The 26,782-nt window shown below is 38.3% G+C and overlaps 1 long non-coding RNA gene across 1 annotated transcript; it reads left to right on the top strand.

The window, feature by feature from the left end:
• The first annotated feature begins 792 nt into the window (after positions 1 to 792).
• LOC143676222 (uncharacterized) lies at positions 793 to 24,594 on the top strand. The gene is made up of 4 exons (XR_013171933.1): positions 793 to 1,235; positions 14,820 to 14,914; positions 19,360 to 19,414; positions 24,421 to 24,594. It is a non-coding gene; the product is annotated as an uncharacterized LOC143676222 (long non-coding RNA).
• Positions 24,595 to 26,782: the final 2,188 nt, after the last annotated feature.

Consider the following 26,782-nt stretch of genomic DNA (forward strand, 5'->3'; position numbering starts at 1 on the left):
ATCACATCACCACTATTCCTTAATTGGCTATTTCTAGTTTTAGACTTAAATGTAAATATTTAAATAAAATCTTAAACTCTAGAATTTTAACTCTGTCCTTTAGAAAAGCTGTCCAGAAGGATATGCAATTTCTTTCAGAATTTACTATGGACAACCTTTCACAATGAGAGTCTCTGAAGAGAGAGAACTTGGGAAGTCCTGAGTTAAACAATCATGAACCCCCACCCCCACATCCCCGGACTCTTTTCCAAGGAGTTTTTAGGAGTCTTATGTGTGATGGTAACTGTGACAGTGCCTTCCTTCTCCTCCTTCTCATTTCTTTTGATCAGTATCTCCTATTAGGCATCATTCTGTAGAATACTCTTGAGGAAAACCTGCTCTAAGGATTTCACGCATAATTATCTCTCAAAGCTTAATAAATATTTGCTTAATAAATACTTTACATTCTCAAATACCTTGTGAACTATGAAAGAAGAATCTAGAATTATCGTCTTCTCTTATTTAATAAGGGCTAACTGATGACTAAACGACTTATTTATTCAGTCGCTAGTTTACAAATGGCTGGCTAAAGACTACTGAAGTTGATGGAATGGAAAGCAGCAGTGCTTTAGAAGTGGCCAATAGTGAGGTGTGTGAGAATCTGAAATATCCAAGGCACCTAGTGAAAGAATCTGCCTTAGGGAAACAATCACTGCTGTAAGTCTGCCTTGCTTTCCTCTGTTAACATTGAACTGTGATGTCAGAATCACTTTCTTATTGCACGAAAATTCCACTTAAAGCGAAATTGCCAGAAGATTTTTTTTTTGTCTCCCACTTCCCTTAGCTTACCACCTGGCAGTTTTAAAACCACAAGACACCTGCTCAGGGAAACTGTTCATCTCTGTGTGGAAACCCAAAATGGGACAGAAGACAGATGGTGGACTCTGGAACACTCAGGAGTACAGAACCTTTCTCTGTTCCTCCTGTCCCCTGTTCTCTTCCATATGATACAAGGGAATTCCAAAGCAGGAAGGCTTTATAGAACCATCTAACTACAAACACAGACTATGAGAGAGGAGGATGGAGGGAGACGCCCACAGAGCAATCAAATTTCCACCCATTTCGTTCTTCTCACTGAGATCCCCAATTTGCATCCTTGGGACCCCATGTTTTATTTGCTTTCCATGAAAATTCCTACTTTTTGCAGGTAAAATGTTTGGGAAAGGAAGCAAGACTGACCCCCAAGTGAGAAAAAGGTAAAGGATAGGGCGGCTGGGAGCACTGTACTTAATTTGCTAAGACCTAATGGGCCAATATTGTTCTTCCTTATTGAAGTATTATTTTCATTCCTTCTCCTTCAGTGTGCCTGTTATATATTGTTCTTTAGGTAAACTCCTTAATGTAATAATTAAGATGTTTACACTTTTTCAATACAACAGTATAATGTAATGACAAATTTCCAATCATAAAGCCATAGAATTGCAGTGTTGACGTGAATCTAGTCTCATTTTGAGACAGAGTAATTTGAACGTTTGCATTAGAAACGTTTGGGCAACCTCTAACAACTTTCTTTGCTCAGAATAGCTAAGAGGAAACTCTCCACAGACACCTTAGAGCAGTTGTCTCTGCAAGCCTCATCTCAGCTGCTCCCAGGACACCTTCTTCCAGAATGTTATAGATTAGGACAATCTACTCGGTTGTCCACTCTTCCTCCTTTTCTCACATGATAGCCATAACTGACAATCATGCTTATTGAGTGCTGTACTAAATGCTTGACTGACATGCATAATCTCTTTTAGTCTCCATAATGACAAGTTCTTTAAGTAACAGATATCATCATCCCTATTATATATAAATATGAGGATTAGGGTTTTACAGATCTTCACTAAACTTAACGTTTAAACGATAAAACTGCACCAATATATTTTCTTTTCCAAAGGCTGAGTTATAAAGCATCTATAGCTTCTCTATAATTCTTTTGGATTCCCAATTTTTCTCTTTCAAACTTCCAAATGACTCTTTTTCTACTTTAGAAAACACATGGACTCAGATTACACACACTTAATTATAAAATATTAAAACAGGTGTGTACTTTAGGCATAATTCAGGTAGAAATTGTTCACTTGCAGATTAGGAAATTGAGATATAAAAATATTAAGTGTTCCCACTCCCCAAATACTCATCAAGACCAGAATCACTAATCTTCTCATCTTCAGACTTTCTGTGTTATCAGGATTCTCCAGAGAAAGAGAGAGTGGGGATGGGGGTGGAAAGGGAGGGAGAAGAAAATCTTTCTTCCATAGTGCTCAGCCATAATTCCTTTTCCCTATATAACTCCTAAACGTTTCTTTTAAATACTATCCCCTTGCTGTGGGCATTCTCCAGCAGTAGCAAGGAGAACAAATATTTTAGAGTTACAATGGTAAATAAATATTGCGAGCCCTGTGCTTCTTGCCTAGATTTCAAGCCCATGGTGTAACTCAGTTTGCATGCAGCCTTGAATTAAACCAATATTTCATTCCATTACCTTCAATGGAATTCTCATAGCCCTTCCTAGAATAATTTAATTTCTCCCACTTCTCAAATTAAATGATACCTTAAAGGTTTTAGCTGATGAACAGCTCCTATTTTACTGGAAGAGGTCTTCCTTCAGGTGCATGGAGCATACATCTTTTACTATTAGTGACGACTATTAGCTTCAATATATTGCCCTCTCTCTGACATCCACTACAGTAGTAATATTCTCAGCCACATAATGCAACTCATTTCCATGGCACTGGATAAATATCAGCAGGATCCCTGCTATCTTTTTTTTCATACATTTAAAGAAAGTGGGTTGATAGAAGAGAGAGTAGGGCATTGGGGACCCATACAATTGGCTAAGTTATAGAAATATCTTTATTATCACTGTCTTCATTTGCATTACAATATTAAGGGCAACATGAGAAAATCCAAATATTGTACATGAAAAAAATCTGAAGATAACACCTCATTAAAAATTCAAATAAAAATGACATCAACACATGATAATGTTAGTTAACATTTATTGAGTGTTAGACATTATGCTAAGCACTTTGCTGGTATTACCTAATTTAATCTTAATGAACTGAGTAACTTGCCCAATATCACATTGCGAGTAAGTGGTAGAGCTGGAGTTAAGCCCAGAGAGTCTGGCTGAAGAACCTGAGCTCTTTCATTTGATGCTGCATTGCCCAATGGAGCCCAACTCAAAACCAAATACTACGTCAAATGTTTTATCGCATTTCTCCAGCTAGGTAAGACTAGCAAGCCCAGTCCTGCATTGGAAATGAATATAGATAACTTACAATGGATAGACTGTGTTCACTGTTTCCCTCAGACCATGGAAACACACACACACACTAAACAAATACATTGAGAACTCTGTAAATGTAATCAGGATCAGTGATGGCTTCTTTTGCCAGATGATTATGATTGATTATGATTATATTGATTAATCAGTCAAAAATATTGAATACCTACCACATAACTATGTCAAATTGCCAGGCATCTCAAGTGATCATGCTTTCTTGCCTTACAAGCTGAATGAGATAAAGACATGTGTGCAAAATGTTAAAACTATGAGAGTGATGTAACTCAACAGTGGGTTATTGATATTGGAGGTCACAGGTACTAATCATTCACTTGCACTCTCCTGAAGCACCTAATGAATTGAAAACAGGCAAAAGAACCAACTGGGATCTCAGTTTACTATGAATCATCTAAAAAAGTTGACTTATTGCCCCATAACTACCAATTTAATCTGAGAAAGTTGATTTGGGAAATAAAGAGTGAGGTTTACAACTACCTTTTCTCCACGTTCAGTCTTTGGACATCACATAGAGAAAAATTTCTGACTACAAAATATCCTGAACACACAAATTTACAGAGCCTCAGTTGCCTCTACAAACCCCAAGACCAAGAGAATGGAGAGCAAAAGGGAGGGAGCTGGTCCTCCTCAGCCATGCTAAGAAATGGACCAGGCCCTTACCCTTGTGTGAATTTTGCAGGGTTCTGGGCTTCCTCACTAAGCTATAGCACAGGCAGTAAAAGAGATGGCCTGGGCATATTTCCTGCCTTTGAAGTTTTGAGGCCGTTTCTTACATAGAATGTGGACCATTGGATCAGTATGTTGCCAATATCTTCAATCAGAAAAGGAAATCTTTACTCCTCCCATGGTTAGGGAGAGAGATTAGAGAAAGCCCTCTAGTCCAGAGAAACAAAATTTGGAAGGGAAAGTAGACATGGAAACCTGTAATTGTATCTCTGTATCCCAGGGCTATAGTGGACAAAGGAGGAGTAGAGAAGAAACTCCTACCACAGGGTGAGAGGACTCAAGGAGAGTTCAACAGAGAAAGAGACTGCCGGGTAGAAACTTAGAAGATAAGAAGGCATTTGCTCACCAGGCAGATGGCATAGGAAAGGTTATTCTAGACACAGTGTGGTGCCTCAGACTGCTATCACAAATACCACACAGCAGGTTGGCTTAAACAATGGGGATTTATTGACTTGCGGTATTGATGATAGGAGAAGTTCCAAATCAAGATACCAGCAAGGCTAACTTTCTCCCCAAAGACTAGCCTCTGGTGCTGGCTGCCAGCAATCCTTGCGGTTCCTTGGCTTGTTTGTCTGCCTCCCCTCACATGGTGATGTCCTCTCATTTCTCACTTCTGCAACTTCCAGGTCCCTTTCATAAAACTTCCAGTAATCAGATTAAGACTTACCCTCATTCAGTTTGCCACAACTTTAGGAAAAATAACCTCTTCAAAAGGCCTTATTTACAATGGTATCATAGCTACAGGAACATGAATTAAGGTTGAGAACATGCACTTGTTGGACTACAGAATTCAATGTACCACAGTATCATGACACAATAAATGTCTAGGCAGCTCATGTTCGTGATGGCTCTTCCCCAGGAATTTAGGGGTGAGAGAATTGAGAATGACAGGTGGAAAGGCAGGGTGGGGCTTCCACCCCCCACCCCACCCCACCCCCATTACCTAAGGCAGTAGCCGAGTTTACTCTGAGCCCCGAGGGCCCTCCAGGACACTGTGCCACAAGATGGCAGACAGAGCCCCGCCTAGATTCAGCCAGAGTGGCTCCTTTTTATTGAAATCATAAATAAATAAATTTTCATTTGAACTAAGTGTTCTGAAGAGTAAAAAAAGAAGCAACATCCAGAAACCACTACTGCAGTGACTGAGGAGCCCAGCTAGACACTCCTACTGATCTGTAGGCCTGTTTTGTGCTCATAGATAGAGCAGCTGCTCCTTGCAGGCAGGGAGGGTGTTTTCCACTTTTTTGACACAAGGGACTTGGCGCTCTTCACCATATCTAGTTCCTGCTAAAATGTTACCTCTCCAGCATCTTGCTGCCCTCCCTCTGATCTTCCTCTGACAATTCTCTCTCTTATCAACCCCCCTCAGTCTTTTTTTCCTTCTGTTTCCTCTTATTGACTCCCCTTTCCTTTCATTTTTTTTGTCTTAGTCATTTCGCTTTCATGGAAATATCCAAACAGCATAATTCCTATGTTCTGGTACCTGCCAATGTCCCAACCCCTGGGTCTCTAAGCCTCTAAGCTAATGTTTGTGCTGCTACGAACAAGGAGAAATGGTGAGACAAGAGGTCTGGTGTATCCTGTCCTCTGGAAACCAAGAAGAGGGAACAAAGATAAAAAGCTAAAATTAACAGCTGGAAATGGGATGAGAAAACACATAAAATAAAACCATAATACTGCTGCAAATTAGATAAAGGTCAATAGATTTCAAAATGTCAAATGACAAAAGGATCATTTCCCTTTCAGTTTTTAGTACAGTTTAGTTGCTGCAGGTCTTAAATGTACCAAGCTCCACATATATTTTTAGTCTCATGTTAGCAGTTTATTAGCACTTTATTCAATTTTATATTAATATCCTCATAAATGTCAATCAGTACTGGAAGTGATGTGAAAATTTGGGGTAGGTAGGTTATATCTTGGTCATAACAATTACTATTGATTCAAATATACATATACTTAAAGTTCTATTGAGGGGCAGTGTGCTGCTGGGGGAGCAGTGGCAAGTGAGTACTAAATTCCTGCTCCCTGATTCTTTCTGGATAATGAAAATGTTCAAATCACAAATGATGATGGCATTTTAGAAATTTAACACAATTTTTATTGAGTTCTTATATATTGTTGTATTGTGTAAATCACGTGTCATATAGATGGTAGAGACAGAGATGAGGATGGAGATGAAGATATATAGAGTTGATAATATAGATTAAGATGATATAGATATAGATGATGATATAGAGAGATATTAGATGATAGAGATAGAGGTGATGGAGATAACAGAGATGAAGAGATGATAGAGATAGAGATATAGGAAGGTAGAGATTTAGAGAAGATAGAGACTTTTTAGGAAAAAAACACACTGCAAAAACTAAAGGTACTGTCACCATGGTATAGACAATGCCTTCTGGACCAAGAAGGGGGAAAAAAGTATAAAAAAATAAGGTATCTCTTGCCTGCCATGCAGGAGACCAGGTTTAATTCCTGGTCCATGCACTTCCCAAACAAACAAGCAAACAAGAATTCAACAAATAGTGATGCAATAACAGGATACTCACATGGAAAAATGAAATGTGACCCTGCCATACAGCATACAAAAAAAATAAAACAATAAAGTGTCCATGGCCAAGAGAGATCAAATATAGTCAAGAGGCTATTCTGGAGGCTACTCCTATGTAAGCTTCACTTAGACAGTGCTGACTGCCGTGGTTTTCTAACCCCCAACCAACATCACTCCTATTAACTCTTAAGAATACCTACAGCTCAAACTGAGACTCTATAAAAGTTTCATGCACCAAGTTTGCTTTCCTATAATTCCCAGAGGGTTTAGATAAATCCTGTAACCCAGAAGGACCAGCCTCTCCACACTTATCAATTAATACGTCCTCTTATTCTTTAATGTTTATACCCTTTCTCAACATGAAAAAGTCAGAATTCATTTAAAAAAAAAGTCAGAATGGGCATTGACTAAAGATTTCTAGACATTTGGAAAAAGATCAAAGGAGAAAGAGGAGTTAAATAGATAAGACAGAATTTAACAAAGGAGTATGATTGCTGAATCACTATATTAATATTCTTTCTAGCCTCCAGTGTTTTGGAGAAGCTAGAAGGAAAAATCTGAAATAGTGAAATGGCAACCTATAACAAGCTGTGAAATCTGTTCTGTAACTACTTGTTGAAGTATACTTTGAAAATTACTGCTTTTTTTTTCTTTGGTTTATATATATATTTCACAATAAAACATGTTTAAGAAAAACTAAACGTATTATGGGCACTCAAATTTTGTATTCATTTTATATTGTTCTAACCACTAATTAATGAAAAACAGCAGTATTTATGTGTCATTTATTTTAATTTTGACATTTTATTTTAATTTTGGGGTAATTACCTCTGTTCTTTTTTCAGAGATGTGGAAACTGGAGTTCAGATAAGCTAAGGGACATTTCTGAGGCCCATAGTTAATCAGGGGTGGAATCAACATTTTAACCAAATCCTCGCTGACTCCAGAACTCAAGATCTACCCACTACATGTTATTGCCTTTAAATATCAAGAAAATAATGTTCAATTATCACATTTTCAAGGTGAAGTAGGCCCATAATGTAGTCTGGTTAATAAATAAGCCAGCAGATAAGCCCATGATATATATTCTTTCAGACATTGCTGATTTTCTTTTCAAAAGCTGAGCAACAAGTCATTTTTAAGTTCCTGAAGAATAAAATACAATATGTTTGATTGATCAAGAATAAATTAAGATGGTATGACAGCAAAGGTACTGAAATGAGAATTCAGCATTAACATAGGGTTAGAGATAGCTCCATTTGGAAGAGAAGAGAGGGAAGCTTTAGGGTTCTCCTGTTCCCTCCTCCTACATGCAAAGAATACATGCAAAGACATGATTCCCTGTGACAGTACAAGATGAAGGGCTTGATCTATGCATTCCTGTCTCCAACACCAGAAAAAAATTCCTTTATCCTTTCCCCTCTTTTTACATAGGGCAAGATTCACTGTTTTTCGAGAAGACAATCAATGGACATAAATGAACAGAATCCTTACTAATTCTCCTAAAATGTTCAATGAATTCCAGACATGAGATGAGTCTTCAGAATGACTTTAGAACATTCAGCTATAGCCTGCTAAACAATATGACAAAAGAACTTCTAATGAATCACTTGTGCTATAATCTTATCATATTAGAGTATACTTATACCATGCCTTCATACATAAATTTGCTTGTAAAATACACACATAAAATATAATATGCATATCATATCCATTAATTCAAACATTTATTAAATCAACAATATATTGAATTGAATATAGTAATGCATTCTATATTACATATAATTCAATATGAACTCACAAAGCCTCATGCACAAAGGTTTGCAAACATGAATGAAAAGATGTGATATAGTAAAACAATCTCAGAGTGAGTCATTCAAATAGTATTTTTAATAGTCAAGATTTGTGGAGATTCAGATCTTTCTCAAGAATGTCAGTTTAACAATTCAGCTATTTATACAAAGTTTATATAAACCTTCTAACAATCTGAACATAGAAAACTCTATCACAAATTGAGTTGAGAAAACTCTACCATAATTCACCAACTTCAGAAAAAAATTTTTCTTGTGAGACTGAACTTCCCTCAGGAAAAGAAAATCAAGGTCTACGATAATGTTTCAAATTAGATTAATGAGATTAATAACAACAAAAAACAATAAGAACAACGACTGTAATATAACCAATAAGCTGATTTGGGATGGACAAATATGGCACATGCAATGTTTATTTGTCGTTGGTCCTACAGAATGCAGTAAAGTCACAAAGTACATATAGCATAGAGATTCCAATATTGGTACTGATCATGTATAAGAACTGACTTAAGTTCTTTCTTACTTTATCACATCCAATAGTCACAGCAGCTCTAGGAGGTTATGTGGAGTCTGCCTCTGAATTGCTAACAATGAGCTAAATAGGACGAGAAACATCACCTTCATTCAAGAACAAGAGACTGCATTTTCTGTCAGGCACTTTCAAAGGCTCCAAGTACTGAGGTGGCATTTTCCATCACTCCTCTAACAGCCAGCACCTATGCTTTCATTACAGTGTAATCACAGACAGCATTCTCTGAACTCACAGAGCATCGGGTGTGAATGATAGCCTCATATCACCCACTGCTGAGGTCATGCTCATGCTCATTCTATTGTGGGGAGAGCAACAGAAGGTAGGGTCCCTTCCCTGGAAGGCAGGGGGTCCAGCATCTTGCCCAAGCATGCATCTATGCAGAAAGCCAGGAGATCTGCAGAGTATGTGCTGCTTCTTGTTGATACTTCACTTGTAAGTTCCTGTGGTAACCTGTTTCTTGCACCTTTACTGCATGCCACTGTAGACTTTGCCTTCACTGCACCACAGGGAATGGGGATTTGGAGAAATTAAGCAACATATCAACAGGGAGTATCAGAGCTGGGATACAAACCTTCGCCTATCAAATTCCAAGTTATTATGGCTAATGAGATTAACATAACACATGCATTAAGCTGTGGAGCTGGAGTGTCAGTCAAGTTTGTCTATTCACCAACCGATATCTGCCATCACAGTGCAGTCAAAAGGTGAATTCAGCATGTACCACAGGAGCTTAGGTGTTTATAACAGTTTGTTTTTTTTTTTTTTTAACATGGGCAGGCACTAGGAATCTAACCCGGGTCCTCTGGCATGGCAGGCGAGCATTCTTGCCTGCTGAGCCATGGTGGCCCACCCGTTTATAACAGTTTTAAGGACCCTACAACAGACCTATTGATTCATGATCTCTGGTGGCAATGACACCAAATTTGCAATACATAATGGATACCCATGTGGTCCCAATGTATGCCAATGTTTAAAGTCCATTGCTAGAGAAATAGTCCTTAATTTGCCTAAAGGGCCTACACATATATGGGGGCTCTAAAGCTATGCAAGGCCAAGGGAGACCACCTTTTTCTCAGTTTTGAGAAACTCATGGAGAAAAGAGTCAAGCTTCAGGATGAAGTCGTTGTGTCAGCTAGCCTTCCAGCATCAGCAGTGGAACTGAGAAACTAAGAGAAAGTTTTATGAGGTGGTCTCCCTATGTGAAGATCCACCGCCAAGTCTTAAAATAAGTGACGTCTGATATGCGAATTCAGGAAACATCCTTGACTTTGACTAAGAGAAGTCCAGAAAGTGTGCACACCCCTTAAAAGATTGACAAAAATACCTGGGCTTACTTCAATCATGAGCCACTTTGAGTCATACTGAGGCAAGAAAGGAGGAATTCCAACAACAGTTTTAAAGCCAAAGGATTTACTTTTCTTCCTCCTTTCCTCGGAAAGTAAAGTTGTTAACCTGCTTCTTCGATCCAGGAAGAACCAGTGATGAACTGAGAAAAATGTGGGCCAGACGTGCATTGAGACAAGAAGGAAAGAGCCACCATCACTATGTGGGTGGAAGCTTTACATAGTCTGAGGACAGAGTGCCATGTTCATTTCATATTTTGCAAGCCTACTCTATCCTCTCGTATCTCAACAGAGAAAACGTGGGCTTCAACTCAGAATAAAGCTTAAGCAGAAGGTTGTTATTGAGAAATATTTCTCTTAATCCATCAGTGTTAAGTATGTCAAAAACTAAACCTTCCCATACCCTACTATCAATCACTCTGCCTAAAACAATTCGAATATGCTATCAAAATGCCACACCAATTGCTATGAATTCCAAATGACCAAGCAAAAGTTGTGTGCAAGCCTTAGAGGGACATATAATTTCATGGTACTTTGTGAGAACCTATAAATTTTGAAAAAGTAAGTGGGGCATATCAAATATGGTGGTAGACAAAATAAAAGATGATTGAACACTAGAAAGATTCAAATAAAAATGCATTTCGTTTATTCTATAGTACACCTGATGTGTTGAATATATTCAGGAGATTTTCTAATGAATCCATTCAAGATACTCATTATTTCTATTATGAATCTCCAATATAGTTAGATCCTTCTATCAACATAGCAACAAAATACAAAATCAGTGAAGGCCCATAAGTTTTCTGTCATTTTCATTGAATGGATCATGGTTTCTTTTTTTGGGTTGAACCAATGGCTGCCATATATACTGGCTGTACAAATTCAAGTTCTTGTGATTAACCAATCAACGTTCACATTAATTTTTAAAAGACACTGCTTTAAAATATAATATGAAAATCTATGCCTAATGAGTCTCTAATTTGGAGTGGGGATGAGAGTGGAAATAGGTGTATGCATGCTGGGTTTTGGGAAACGAGATTCCAGTAAACAGATTGTGAGACTTCTACAGCACTCATCAATAGTCATGCAATATTTAGGTCAAGAACAAGGGAAGCTTGTGGAAGCTTAAATGAGGTCTCAGCATCAGTGAGGAATTTTGTGTTCCACTATAATTATGTTTTCAAAGTGAAAGATGGTTTAGTGAGAAATGGTCATAAAAAATGAATTGGTAGAATTGTATATTTATGAAAGTAAATATATATGGATTTCTTTGTTTACTGATGGTAGGTAAAACAGTGAATTTCTATTCTTCAACCTTTAAAGGCTTTCATTTGCAAAAAATCTTCCTGTTAATATCATCTTTTCAAAGTATATCAGAAAATCTCTTAAGTGTTTCTTTGACTTTTTTATACTTCTGTTTTTATTTCAGTTTCCAATTTATTAGCACAGCCTAAACAAGAGTGGATGATTATATCCTTCGTGATGCTATTTCTCATTTAATTTCTTTTTAGAGACAGCAGTTAGCATTCATATACTGGGAACCAATGTCTGCTTGTTAACATGTTCATGCATTCATGCACACAAAGTTATTTTCTCAACAATTGGAATATTACCTCTGGTGAAAAAATAAGGAAACAAATAACCTAACACATTTTTTAGTTCATTTGATAACATCTCTGTGAACCGGAGGAAACACCTATCTCTGTCTTGCACATAACCTAGATCCAGAAATTCTAGCCTTTCCCATCTTTTATTAGCATGCCCAAGGTTTTTCTTTGTACTGTTTATAAAGAAATATGTAGTAACATTCTCCCAAATTTCCCTGAAAATCACCAACTGATAGATGGATAATATTTGAAGACTTTCACATGAAATCAATATATATGAGAAAGAGAAGAGAAAAAGAGAGGAGACAAGAGAGGGATTTGGGGGAGGCGAGGGGAGAAGAGGGAGGACAGGCTGTGGAGGGGAGGGAAAAGTGAGTTTGCTAAGGCTGCTATGGCAAATGCTACATAGTGAGCTGACTTACACAACATGATTTATTGGGTCATGATTTAGGGACTAGAAGTTCAAAAATTAAGATGTTGGTAAGGCCATGCATTCTCCCAGGATAAGTAGCAGCATTCTAATGATTTCAATCCTCTTTCTTTCCTCTCTGGCTTCTGATTTCTGGATTTTTCTTACTGAGTGCATCTGCATTTCCTCTCTTTAAAAGTCTCCCATCATACAGATTAAGACCCACCTTGATTGGCCATACCTTAACCAATAACAATATCTTTAAATGGTCCTATTTATAAGTGGGCTCACACCTACAGGAATGCATTGGGTTTGTATCTCACCCCAAGAACCCCAAGCTTAGAAAATCCTTATCTTTTAAAAGGTCTGCAAGCAAATGTACTCAACCTTGGAAACATGGGAAAACATTATTATCCTGGACAATAAATAAATCTGTCCTCTGCCCCACAGAGATGCACTACCTCTGTCTTCCAAGGCAATTTTCTATACAAACATCCAGGAAGAGATAGTCCAGGAACAAAGCTCTCAGCACCTCTGCTCCCAACATGTGCAGGAATGCAAGAGACCCATGGAGAGTTATCTCCCAACAAGGCTTCTTGAATTTACACTCCTATCAATAGCAGAATCCAATAGTGAGAGTAAGAGTGATGAAAACCAGGCTTGAAAAGAATTGACCAGCCCTTCTGACTGTCTATGAAGGCAAAAAAAAACTGTGATTTTAAGTGGTTGCTTTGGTCAAGAACTGCAATCAATTTGAATACTTCCCCAGCAAATGGAGTATGGAAAATTGCACAGTCAGAATTTTATGGAACAGGTCCAGAAATGGCATACTTTATATCTTCCCATACCCTAATGGTCAGAATGTAGTCACATGGCTTCAGCTAACTGCAAGGGAAGCTGGGAAATTGGCCAGGCTCCCAGAAGGAACAGGGAGCAGAATTTGATGAGCCTATGGTTTATCTTAGCCTGAGAGAGTCTATGTAGGAAAAACCCCATGTGATTCCCCATACCTGGAATTCCTTTTATACAAGGTTTTATATATCAAGGCAAATTGTCACACTTCATTTCTACTGCAAGAAGCTCTCCTCTAAGAGGAACTTTAATAAGTAAGACATAAGAATTCATGTAAAACACCAGGAGTGGAGCATTAAGGACAGAATAAAGCAATCCCCAAATAGTAACAAATGCCTTGTGGCCTCACTCTCTATGAATCATACAGTCTCTAAGGTGGTTTTCTGACCTTGAACATATTGATTGGAAATCACTTTTTACACCAAAGAGAAATGGAAGATATTGCAGACCAGAATCATTGTCAATCAGAAACTTCCCCTTTAGCCCTTCCTGCTACAGTCTTCCAAAAGAAATGTCACTCCATGGCTCAGGTTTGAACTTACTTTTATTCATAGTTGTCTGACTATAGAGATATTTTAAATTTCCTGGTCACCTCTGTGCCCTCCTTCTAAATATAAAGTTTTTCTCCACTTGCTTATTTAACTATTAGGGATCTTTTCTCCTATCATCATGTTCCAAACTTTCTGCCATCTTTTCTGCACGATAATAGCAATTATGTTTAGCATTGGAATTATCTTCAAAGTGCATCTACAAACATATTAATGTTTATATGTGACAGGCTGGTAATATGAATAGTGCATGAGTTTGTTTGAAAACTAATCAATCTGATCTCATATTTCCTTCTGAAGACTCTCCCGGCTGATTCCTTCAGGTCTTTCTATAGTATCATGGACTCTTGTAGTTCAGTGAATAAGTAAAGAAGTGCAGAACGATATTGTCCTGAGTGAACAACAATTATCAATGATAACCAAGTTGTAAGTCTAGGAGAGTTTGATTTGCTTGCATAAGAGTGTGATTCACTTTGTATTCACTTGTAATCTCCCCTAAGTGGTCAAGTGAATGTTGCATAGTATTCTATTATGAGTAGGAACTCGGGTCAATGAATCCAAGGTAACTGGTCTGAATTTAGTTTCACAGTACCTCTGGATAGTAGGCGTGTGACTCTCTTGGAATCTATCCCTTTTTCTATAAAAATAAATGGTTGGACTCAATGAGCACTAAGGTCCCTTTAAACTAAGATCAGTGACACAATAAGTCTGATCCATGCTTTCATTGTCAATGAATATTTTTCACTGAAGCAAAATCCACCCATCAGGGCATTAGGAAGAGAAAAACAATATCTTAAAATATATCAATTAATCCAAGATAATACTTCTTCAATTTTTAGTTGCTGCATATTACCTTTTGGAGAGGATTTGCTTTTTAATGATACTCTATCTGCACCCATCACCCTCACCGCCAGCCAAGTATGATCCTACCAGAAACAAAGGAATAGAGAGTCCCACCCCAAGTAGTCCATTGGCCATAGTCTCTTTTCAGAGCTCTTCTTTCCGTAAGTGTTGGAGTCAGGCAGGACTGGAGTTCAAATGCCAACTCAACTACCACAATCAAAATTTTTCATCTCTCTAACCAATTTTTCTTCATCTATATTTTGAAGGTGATAACATCTTCAAAGAGGATTAAAGAGATAGAAAATGTCAAAGACCTCCTATAGTGCCTGAAGAGTGGTTGAGGGACTAAAAACATAAAAGTGTAGGTATTTTTTCAGCATTATTTTTCTCACTACATTCATTATTTTTCCAATCTGATTCAAAGAAACAAGTTATTGGAAAAGTGATAATAGAGAGAAAAACACTTAACCTGTTTCCCAACCTTTACGAAGAAGGACTATTTTGATTATGCACCACCAATATAACCCCCTTATGCATTCTGTCCTTTAAAATGTATATATATATATTTCTCATATATATGTACATATGAGAAATTGTTGGTTTATACAATACAGGATTCCCATATACCACTCTATTAGTAACACTTTGCATTTGTGTGATATATTACAATTGATGAAAGCACATCTTAATAATTGTACAGTTAACTATAATACATTTATAAAGCACAGTGAAAATATCAATTCAAGTTTCTGATTAGTATTATATAAAATTATGGCCACACTGAGTTAATGTAATTTCAATTTAGAGCAAGTACTCATAATAAAAGTTGTATTTATTGAACATAAACTATCTGCCAGGCATCATACTAAGTATTTTACATACAATTTTTCTAATCCTCAGAACAACTTTGCATGGTAATGTTTATTGTCCCCATTTTGCAGATGAGAAAACTTACCTAGAGAGATTAAATTCCTTGGCTGAAATATCAGTAGTAAGAAAAGGCAAACCAATACCCAGTTTTCTGACACTCTCCTATACTCTCTTCAGGTGTTCTTAAATCTTGACATTGCAAGGAGCCCTTATAGGTTCATCATATTTAAATCTAAATAATTCAATTATTCTTGACAGGAAATGCCACAGAGGGGTCCCCCATCTCTCCTCCCACTGACAACATATTTACTTTGCCCCTGAGATTTGTCAGAAATATCAGCATTTCGTTGTCACTAGAGCACGTTATCCCAAACTTAGTAGCTTAAAACACCAATGTATTATCTTACAGTTTTGGAGGTCCAAAGGCCAACAAAAGTCTCAGTGAGCTAAAATCAAGGGCTGCTGACCCAAGTGCCTCTTTATCTCCAGGCACTTCCCAAGATACATGTGTCTTCACTGTGCAATGTTCACTTTCTTGAGTGGTTACTGTGTGGCAGTGCAAGAAAGCGCATGGGGAAAGAGAAATCTGAGCGCTGTCAAGCAGATCCCTGTGTATGAAAGTAACCAGAAAGAAGCTCCCCCCCCATAAAAATATTTCCATACTCTACTGTCCAATCACTTCCTAAAATTCATTAGTAGGGATTTATTCCTTTGAACCTAAAAGGTGTTTTGGTCTTCAAAGGGCATTCAGTTCCATTCAACAGTATCAAACACTGTCCTAGCTCCAAGAATGAGATAATTGACACAAATATGCTTTTTCATTCTCAAGTTTCAGCAAAGATTTAGGTAGAAGCAGATGAGCCAAGCAGATTTGGTACATTAACCTTGAAACTGTCTTCACCTTGAAATTGAAATTAGCATCAATGCTGGGTGTGAATGACTGTTGATTCCCATGTTAAAGGAAACTGTAATTTCTTGAAAAGTAGAGGGTTATTGTGAGAGGCTGAAGCCTGTAGGGAAACCTCTTAATTACATTTCCATGACAAATATTTATTTCATCGAGTAAAATCAACACATACAGAAACATTGGTAGACTTGCCTATGGAACCATTTTAGAAAAATTAGGTGTTAGTTCTGCCATCTCCAGAGGTACTCAGTCAGAATCTGGACCTGGACTCTAGAAATCTGCTTTTCAAAATTCTCCTCAGAAAAACTGTTTAAGAACTATTAATTTTAGAGGATCAGGTACTCCTTCAAGACTGGGGGATTTAAATCCCAAGGGACTGGCTGTGCATCCAATCTCTAAGCATCAAGTCAGTATTTTTCCCACTCAGCTTTTGAAATCCTTATGCAAACAGACCCCCAACAAGCTCAGTCCACCATCATTCTACACAAGTCTGAATTGGATAAATGTGCCCAGCTGAGAATCTCAAGAAATCTTCCTTCCCGTATAAAAAGGAAAGTTGGACGTTAGCAATCTTTGAGAGATAGCCAGATGGATGAAGCCCAAAATTCTTTTTATCTCAATTATCTGAATAATTAATACAAAATCAAACTTGAACCTGATTTTATTGTCCTAAACTGAAAATGTTATTAAAATTAATCCAAGTCTGGTTTTATAAGAACACAACCAAACCAACATAATCCCAAAAGACATGATGAGAGCTGCTAAAATAACTTTTATGTGTTTCTGTCAGTAGCTTTTTCTTTAAATCAATATCTCCTTCACAGAAGTACAGAAAGTTTATTAGCATGTAATTCATTCTCTTATATAAAATGATAAGGGTATTTGTGATTATGTATCTAATTGTATAAAGTTTACAAAAACAGTTATGTATTACTTTTGATCAATGCAGGGCATGGGTAGGGAATGTCACAGTGATCATATGAGCACCTTACTTCCCTTATTAACATACCAAGGAACCATTTCCATATCTTGCTGGAAGACACATTAAATGTTGAAGGGTATACTGAGACACCAGGGAAGTAGAAAATTAACACTTGAGCCCTAAAACAAAAAGATTAGTTTTAACGATTAATATATATAACATTAAAAAGCTATTTTGTTTTCAGCTTTTCAGTTAAAACCTGCTATCAAGTTAGACCTATTTCTTTGCCTTATTTTCATCTGTGTAAATAACACTGTTCAAAGGGCGATCCTTGCTGTGGTTGACCAGTAGCCCAGAGTCTCTTCCCTCAGTCTTCCAACTATATGAAATTTTTTTCTGATTGGCTACTCAAGACCGAGTCTAAAGCTTCCTTGTGAAGGCTCTCCCCATCTGCCATCATGTCCCACTGGCAGCATCTTTTCCACCTTTCCTACACAAAATACTTGTTATCTCCCATATCCAACATCTGAATTGTACTTAAGAACTCCTGAGTTTTTCTTTAAACCCCACCTTTTCTACAAAGGATTTGAAGCAGACTGGGGTAAATACTGAATCTTTAAGTCCTACCCTCCACCTTGCCTAAGCCTCAGGGTCAATGTTTATCATCGTGGACTTCCCTAACCTCCACTATAGGCTCTCCTTCTTTCCATTGAAACTATTTATCACTTACCACTCATATCAACTAAGTCACATCATTAGAGAATTTCAAAAATCTAAGCCTAAAATCCTCATCTCAGTTATAAATTCCTTAGGTTAGGTACTCCATCCTTACAGCACTTCTTTGTCTTCTGCAGAATCTGAGCGAATCCAGTTCTGTGTACGTAGGAGTCAATATATGAAAAAATAAGAACAATGTTAATAACGAAATAGTAGCACTTACCATTTGATTGTGTGTTTCTTAAGAGCCAGACACTTTTCCAAGCATTTTCATGTGCTATTTCATTGAATAACCACAAAATGCTCTTTAAATATTACTTCCCTTTCTCCAGGAGAGGAGACTATAGTTCGAAGCACGTGTAGGAATAACAAATAGCTTTTACACAGTAGACACTCAGCTTGGTGACGCACTCATCCATGGTAAACACTCAGCTTCATGACATACACTGCTATAACTAGTCTTCTGGAACCAAAGCAGCCTGAGGAAGTACAGTTTTGCATAGCTACTTCCTTTCCCTGGTCTTCCATCCCCTTAGAGGCCATCTTTTCTTCTCTCCCTCCAAGTTCATAAATTTACATTTTTATGGCCAATTTGTATACGATGACACTCATTAATTGGAATTTATTATGTGCCAGGGTCTGAGATTATAAAGATGAAGAAGGCCACAAAAGTGTGGCCATCTCCCTCAGGAAGCCCAGTCTTAGTTGTACAAGTGTCCTCTTAGACACATACTTATAATAAAATACAGTAGATAAATATAACAATATTTGTCCCCTGCCTTCACAAGTTGTTTATTAAGGAGTACATGAGAAAATAATTATGAAGCATATAAAAGAATATGAATCCAAGCTGTTGCTAGATTCCCTAATATACACCTTCTGGTAACACATTGGAAATCAACCAGACCCAGATAAAACAAAGAAGCTGAAGGGAAGGTCAGTGTCTGAGAGCCTAGAACTGCCCCATATCCTACTGTCTCTTCTGCCAGCATCTGACCAGTGAAGGTGGGTCACCCAGTCCTTAAGCTAGCCTTAAGACATTCTTGCTTTTAACAGCCTCTGATTCAATTGACCCTCCAACCCATCCTGCTTGACTGGACCTGAATGTTCTTTTAATAGTCAACTAAGCCCTCTAGGAACCTTCACTGCTGTTGCCCTAGTCTAGAATGTGTGCCCTATTTCATTCCCTGCCAGGTCCCTATCATCTGTAGGATAACAGCTTACCCATCTCTTCCCCTCACTTGACCATAAGTCCTTGAGGGAAGTGGTTCTGATTTATTCAATGTCAAGTCCCCAATACAACGGCCTAGTGAAAGCAGACACTCAAAATATGTTTGTTGAATAAAAGGTGGATTAATTAGTAAATGAATCTATGCTTTGTTGTTTCCAGAGGCTGAGGAATTACTGAACTGGTCACCCACAGCTTAGCTCTCTACTTTATTCAGGTGAGTTCAGCAACACTTTCTTAAACCAGACACCATGGTAGGCAAAAGTAATAAGAAAAGGAATCAAACTCGGTCCCTGCCCACAAATGAACATAGACCAGGGGAAAAGTTCACACCCAGAACAAGGATGTTGATACATAATGTATCAGTCAGGGTTCTCTAGAGAAACAGAATCAACAGAAGATATCTGTAAATAAGAGATTCATGTAACTATGGAAATGGAAAAGTCCAACATCTGTAAGGGTGTGAGGCTGGCAGCTGTGACCAAGAGTCTAAACAAACTCCACAGGAGAGGTCTGCTATCGGAATATAAGCAATGAAGAAGTCTCTCTTCTTCCTTAAAAGTCTCCAATTGGTTGGATTATCTCATTGTGGGAGACACACCTTTGTTGATTGCAGATGTAATCAGGCACAGATGTAATCAACTGACCAATGATTTAATACACCAGCCTTCTGGTTTACCAACCAGCCAGGAAATACCTTGCAGCAATAGTCAGACCAGTGCTTTCCTGACTAGAAAACTGCATAATCACTAGGCAAATTTGACACCAGAATCTGACCACCACAGTCCACCTCTTGTCAACTTGGCAGCTATACACATCACCTTAAAACACACTTAATTTCCAAATAGAGCACAATAGTAGACATATGTTTCAACTGATAATGCTCAGCTATTTAGCATACAAACAGAAATTTACTATATCTCTCCAGAAAAGGGTGTAAGTCCTTAGGTAACATTCACTATTAAACTTCATATCCTATGACATAAAGACTATGACATGAACAATACAATTTATATCACAGGATAAGAGAGAAACAAGATATTTGTTTATGTACAGATGCAAACATACTCATAAGAAAACAGGGAGGAAATATTCACACAATCACAGTTCTCACTTCATATTTATATCTAGTTCATATTTATATGTTCATATTCAAAAATAGTTCATATTTATCTCTAATACCCATTCCATGTTCCCTTTACCCTCAGCAAGCACTTCAGTTGGCCGTGGTTCTTTGCCAGGTGGGGTTACCTAGATTGTCAGTCCTGAAGTTTCCAGCCACTGGTAGTCTTGCCTGGATTGGGTTGTTGCATTCAGTCTCTACTAAGGCCCAGTAACAATCTAAAAGCTGTTTCTTAAACAAAAGTAGTTATCTGCAGCAGATGGTAAGGCTTTGCTCCTAAATCCCAAGTGTTTGCATTGTGATTCTCCTATAGAGGTCTGCCAAAGCCTCCAGACAGCATCCCTATTTACCACTTACACTTCCAGCACCATTGGATCTGCTGGATCATATGGCCCAAGTGGCAGAGCAGCTTGCACAGCAGTCTGGACATGTCACAGAACCTCCTCTTACTCTGGTCCCCATTCAAAACTAGCAGCTTTTCTTGTCACTTGGTAAATGTTGCACACCCAGATGTGGAATATGTTGTCTCCAAAATCCAAAGAAGCTAATTAGGTGTTGTGTCTCTTTTTTGGTCATAGGAGGGGCCAGATGCAATAGCTTATCCTTCACCTTAGAAAGAATAACCCGACATGCCCCATACCACTAGAAACCTACAAATTTCATGAGATGGAAGGCCCTATATTTTTGTTAGACTTATTTCCAATCTTCTGACACACAAATACCTTGCCAATAAGTACAAAGTAGTTGCTAGTTTTTTCTCACTAGGTCCAATCAACATGATATTATCAATGTAATGGCAAGTGTGATGTTTTGTGGGGTGGAGAAAAGATCAAGTTACCTATTTACAAGGATGCAGCATAGGGCTGAAGAATTGTTATAACCCTGAGGTAGGACAGTGAAAGTATATTGCTGACCTTGCCAGCTGAACACAAACTCTCTCTGGTGGTCCTTAATGACAACTATTGAGAAAAAAATATTTGTCAGATCAGTAGCTGCATACCAGGTATAAGGCAATATCGTGATATGTTCACGCAATGATACCACATCTGGAACAACACATATTGGAGTTGGATATTGGAGTCACCACCTGGTTAATTTTCTGATAATGTACTATCATCCTTCAAGTTCCATCTGTTTTCTGCACAGGACAAATAAGACAGTTGAATGAGGATGTGGTGGGACTCATCACCCCTGCATCCTTCAAGGCCTTAAGAGTGGCAGTAATCTCTTCAATCCCTCCAGGAACACAATATTGCTTCTGATTCACTATTTTACTATGTAGGGGCAGTTCTAATGGCTTCCACTTGGCCTTTCCTAACATGAAAGCCCTCACTCCATGAGTCAGAGAACCAATATGGAAATTCTGCCACTTGCTCAGTATGTCAATTCCAATTATGCAATCTTAAACTGGGGAAATGATCACAGAATGGGTTTGGGGACACACTGGACCCATGGTGAGATGATCCTGAGCTAAAATTCCATTGATCACCTGACCTCCATAAGCTCTCACTCTGATTGGTGGTCCAGAGTGATGTTTAGGGTCTCCTGGAATTAGTGTCACTTCTCAGACAGTGTCTAATAATCCCCAAATATCTGATCATTTCCTTGTCCCCAATGCAAAGTCATCCTGGTAAAAGGCTGTAGGTCTCCCTGGGGAAGTCTTGGAGGAAGGTTAACACTGTAAATTTTGAGCAGTGTCAAAAGGTCCTTCCCCAAGGGTACCTGATCCTCCCTCATTCAAGGTACTCTGCATCTGTAAACTGTCTCAAGTCTGGGAATTAAGGGGCCATGACTCTCTGTTTTTGTAATTCAGGTTAGACTTCTGTTCACTTGACTTAGAAATCTTCTGTTTATATAGCTCAAACAAGAATTTAGTAGACTGCCCGTCTATCTTACTTCTAGGTACCCCACGATCTATTAGCCAATGCCACAAGTCTCTGAAAGTCAGATTATTTTGATTGCTGCATTGACTCTACTGTCCATTATGGTGGCCATGCCTGCCTTGTCTATCATGATAAACTGTTGCCACATGGCCTCTGCCAACTCGACATGTAGTCATCCCCATTGTGTTTAAGGATTCCAGCTCAGTGACAGCAGTTCCCACAGTAATATCTGATCTACAGAGAAGGGCAACTACAGAGCCCTTCAGGGATGATGGAGTAGTCACATGAATTTATTTCTCAAAGTTCTGTTGAAAGATGTGTCCTCTGGACATTCCTGAGGTGTGTGAGAAGGTCTTCCATGATAAATCCACTCTAACATTCCAATCTCTCCAAGCCTCTGGGTCCCCTCATCTACATTATACCAGGGCAGTTCTGACATTTTGACCTCAGGTAGCATTGGTCACCTTTCAGTCCATGTTTCAGCCAACCATCCAAACAAACTGCTAATGCTTTTTCTAACACTTCAAGTTACAATACTGAATGCAGAATCTCTACTTAATGGGAACATATCAATAAATTCAGCTTAATCCAACTTTATATTCTTTCCCCCATTATCCTACATCATCCATTCCCACACATATTCCCCTGATTTCTGCTTATATAGATTGGAAAACTCATGCAATTCTTTTGCAGTATAACATATCTCCTCATAGATCATACTTTGTACCCCAATTTACTTTCAGGGCCTGTTGGGACTTCATCGTAGTTAAAGGTCTTGAATAAAAGAAGGGTGGTGAGGTGGGTGATGAAAAGAAATAGAAGTGTCTTTCAAGCCAATTACATCAGGGAATTCTGTTGCAATTTTGTCTGATGAAACAGGTTTAACTGCTCCAGACACAGGAATGAGGGCTTTTTCCCCAGGGGGAGGTGGTTACAAGATTAGCAGGTACTGAAGAGTTAAGCTTGTTAGGTAGAGGTTGAATGGAAAACTCTTCTGGGCAGACTGGTGATGGGGAAGCTGTTTCTTCAAGGCAGGCTGGAGGTCAGGAAGCTATCTCCTCAGGGCAATCCATTACTGATCACCTAGCAAAGGCTCAGCAGATTCCAGATAGATGATTCCATCTCTCCATTGCCATCATTATCAAACCATATATTCCCATCACACATTTCAGGATCCCATTATTATCTAATCAAAGCCCTTACTTTAACAGCAGACACCCTGTAAGGTTGAGATTTTAGTTTACTTTGTAAATCTATTACTAGCACAATGGGGCTCTGTGTGTGATATTCAGAAACCTCAAGTCTGTGACCACAGGAAATAAGATTTTCTTAAAGGTCAAACATGGAAACTTTTACATTGTTCTTGTGGCACCTAAGTTGCAAATTTGAAGCCTTCAACTCATCCCCTTCCCTTATCACTGTATCCAGCATATCTAACAACAACCAGTCAACACCATTATACCTCTTGATTCTACAGAACTCCATAAGAGTGTCAAAAGCACTCCCATCTAGAGCTTTACCTCATATAAGTGTACAATTAGCAGAACCTAATGGTGATATTTTACATATCTCTCTTGCCAACTCACCCCACGGACTGTCAGTACCATCTTGAGTATTGGAAACAGAGTCATTAGTGCCTCTGAGTCTAATCATAGTAGAAAACCAAATGGAAAAACCCATTTTTATGATTCTGTTTCTCAAGAACCACCCAACTCTTGGTACCAAGCTGTAATAGCCAGGGTTCTCTAGAGAAACAGAACCAAAAGGAGATCATCTGTAAATAGATTTATAAGTGTGTCTCACATAACCATGGGAATGGAAGAGTCCAAAATCCATAAAGAAGGCTGCAAAGTTGGCAACTTCAATTAAAAATATGGATGAGCTCCACAGGAGAGGCTCACTGTCAAAGAAGCAATGAAAAAGTTTGTCTTCTCCCTTAAAAGTCTTCACCTGATTGGATTATCTCATCTGTGGGAGACACACCTTAGTTAATTGCAGATATAATCAACCATGGCTGCAATCAGCTGATTTAATACACCAGCCTTCGGTTTTTCAATGAGCTAGGAAATTTCCTTGCAGCAATGGTCAGACCAGTGTTTGTCTGACCAGAAAGCTGGGCATCATCACTAGGACAAGTTGACACCAGAACACATATCAACCACCCTGGGTTCAGAAATTTGCACTGTACTGAAATATGCCTTTTATACACCCTAATAGAAAATATGGAAATGGCAAGTTTACACATTGGCCAAAGGAACAGAGGAAGAGAAGACAAGAAGAAAAGAAATAAGACAAATGCTTAGGTTGAGAGTTAGTATCTGCAGTCATCCTGTAAATCCTTCTAGCTTTGTCATGCTGTTTCTATGCACGCTGGCAAAAAATAAAAACATCTTCAGCAAATGTTAAATTCAGTCTAGATTTCTCTCCTTCTCCTACTAGAATTCTATTTCACTCTGTCCTTCATTTATTTATTCATTCAATTAACATTGATTGGGCTCCTAATATGCAGAAACTTTAGTGTTCAGCCATAAGGTATGATTCTGCTCTACCTGGAGCCACTAACAAGGAAGAAAATGGAATTGCATAAAAAGAGGTATGTACAAGATCTGGAGGAGGATGGAGGAAAGCACATGTAAGCACTGGTGGAGAAAGTAATTCTTCCAAGAGGAGGTCATACCTAAGCTGACTCCTGAAGGATAAATAACAATTTGCCAGGTAGCATTTACAGGGAAGAGTTTTCTAGAGAGAAACCCACTTGTCTAGATACTGCCCACCTGTGAAATTCAGCAGAACACCTGTATCCCAGCATTTTCAATATTTCTACTTTTAAGGCAGGTTGCTTTCTCTGGCTTTGTTTTGATAAATTCTATTTAAAATATTGTAGGGAAAACATTCATATTTATGCTGTATTTAACTTTTCATTAATAATGAATTCAGGTGAAGTTGCATTGTTATTAATATTGATCAATGTTCCAATTCAAAGCACAGATGCCAGGCATTTTTTTAAAAATGGGCTCAGTTATATTTAATAGTGCTGTTGATGGGAGAAAACCTAATGAAAACCAACAGATGGTCTATTTAATATCGCTCTTGGCGTTGAAATATGTGCCAAATGTGATACATGCAAGGACTTGACAGGGCTGTTACTGGAAACCTTTAATTACAACTATTTGCATCCTGGGCCTGCTGAAATAGCTAAAATAACACTGCAAGTCCAGTGCTGGCCAAGCCAGAATTTAAATAATTCTCTTTTTGTGATATTGTTGGTGGCATTGTGTTTTTAAATGCCCTCTCTAGATAGTATTCTTGGCTTTTCTTTCTTTTTTTTTTTTTTTTTTTGGTCTAGTAATGGGAACCTACAGCCAGGAAGAACTCCCCCTTTCACATTAACAAATTCACTCTGGAATACTGAATAGCATTTCCAAGGTCAAAAAAAAGTATGCCTCCCTTTATTATTGGGATTAACTCAATTACAGAAACAACCCACCTAAGGTAACTTGCCAAAGCGATGATTAAGTAATAAATAATAACAGTGAATACCAATTTCACCCCTGTTGTACTGAGCAATCTCTTGGCAAATACCTCTCATAACTAGAAAGAAAAGAGATGAGGACACCGACACCAAGAAGGGTTGAATGTCAGCTTCAAGTTCATACAGCATGTAAGTGATATCCCAGGCAGGTTAATTAACCAGGGTAGGAGCAAGATAGAACAGTCAATTAAGGCAGGGGGATATGTCACACACACATATAAAGTTCCACCAGAATATCACTAATTTAATTGGCTTAGATGAAAGTCACAGGATATGCTCAGGTATCTGATTCCCTTCTTCTGACCCTCACTCCAACTGAGTTGACCACGCTCAATTGCTATCTTCTAGAGGCTGATGAAGAAGTGCTGGTTCATGGTGTTCCAACAAAGAGAGGTGGCAAAGAAAGAGCCAATAACACTGCAGATATATAGAAAGCTCATAAAATGTCTCTCCTCTCAGGTAGAGGCTGAGACAAAGACAGGACCCCTCAGCTGTGTGAAGGCCTGATGGCTACCCATTGGATCATGAGATATCCTTTGAAAAAGAGATATGGTTGATCACCACATACTTGCTGCCTGTAGGTGACACTAATGGTACTGAGAATAACTGCATCACTGGGCTTAGCGCACGTGGGATCAGAGGCCTCTCCCAATGAACCACATGAGAAATAATGCAGGGTGCACATCTGACAATCTCTAGAGCATCCCAGAAAACAGACCTCCACCCACCCACCTGGCCTGCTCTGATGGCCAACTTATTTGTGAGAAGTGACAGACCAACATTAACTGGGGGACTAATCTATTATTTTTCATTGTCTATATATATTTTTAAATCATGTTATTCGATGCATAAGAATACAGTGGTGGATGCCAGAAAGAAATTTGAAAGGCTATATTCTTTACACATTTACAAACCTAGATCTCTTCAACAAAATACGTTATGGACAGAATTGTGTCCTCATTAAGTTACGTTGAAGTTCTAATCCCCAGTGCCCAGGAATGTGATCTTATCTGGAAATAGCATCACTGGGGATGTGATTACTTAAAT

This window comes from Tamandua tetradactyla, chromosome 3, assembly GCF_023851605.1.
Source record: "Tamandua tetradactyla isolate mTamTet1 chromosome 3, mTamTet1.pri, whole genome shotgun sequence".
Taxonomy (NCBI): Eukaryota; Metazoa; Chordata; class Mammalia; order Pilosa; family Myrmecophagidae; genus Tamandua; species Tamandua tetradactyla.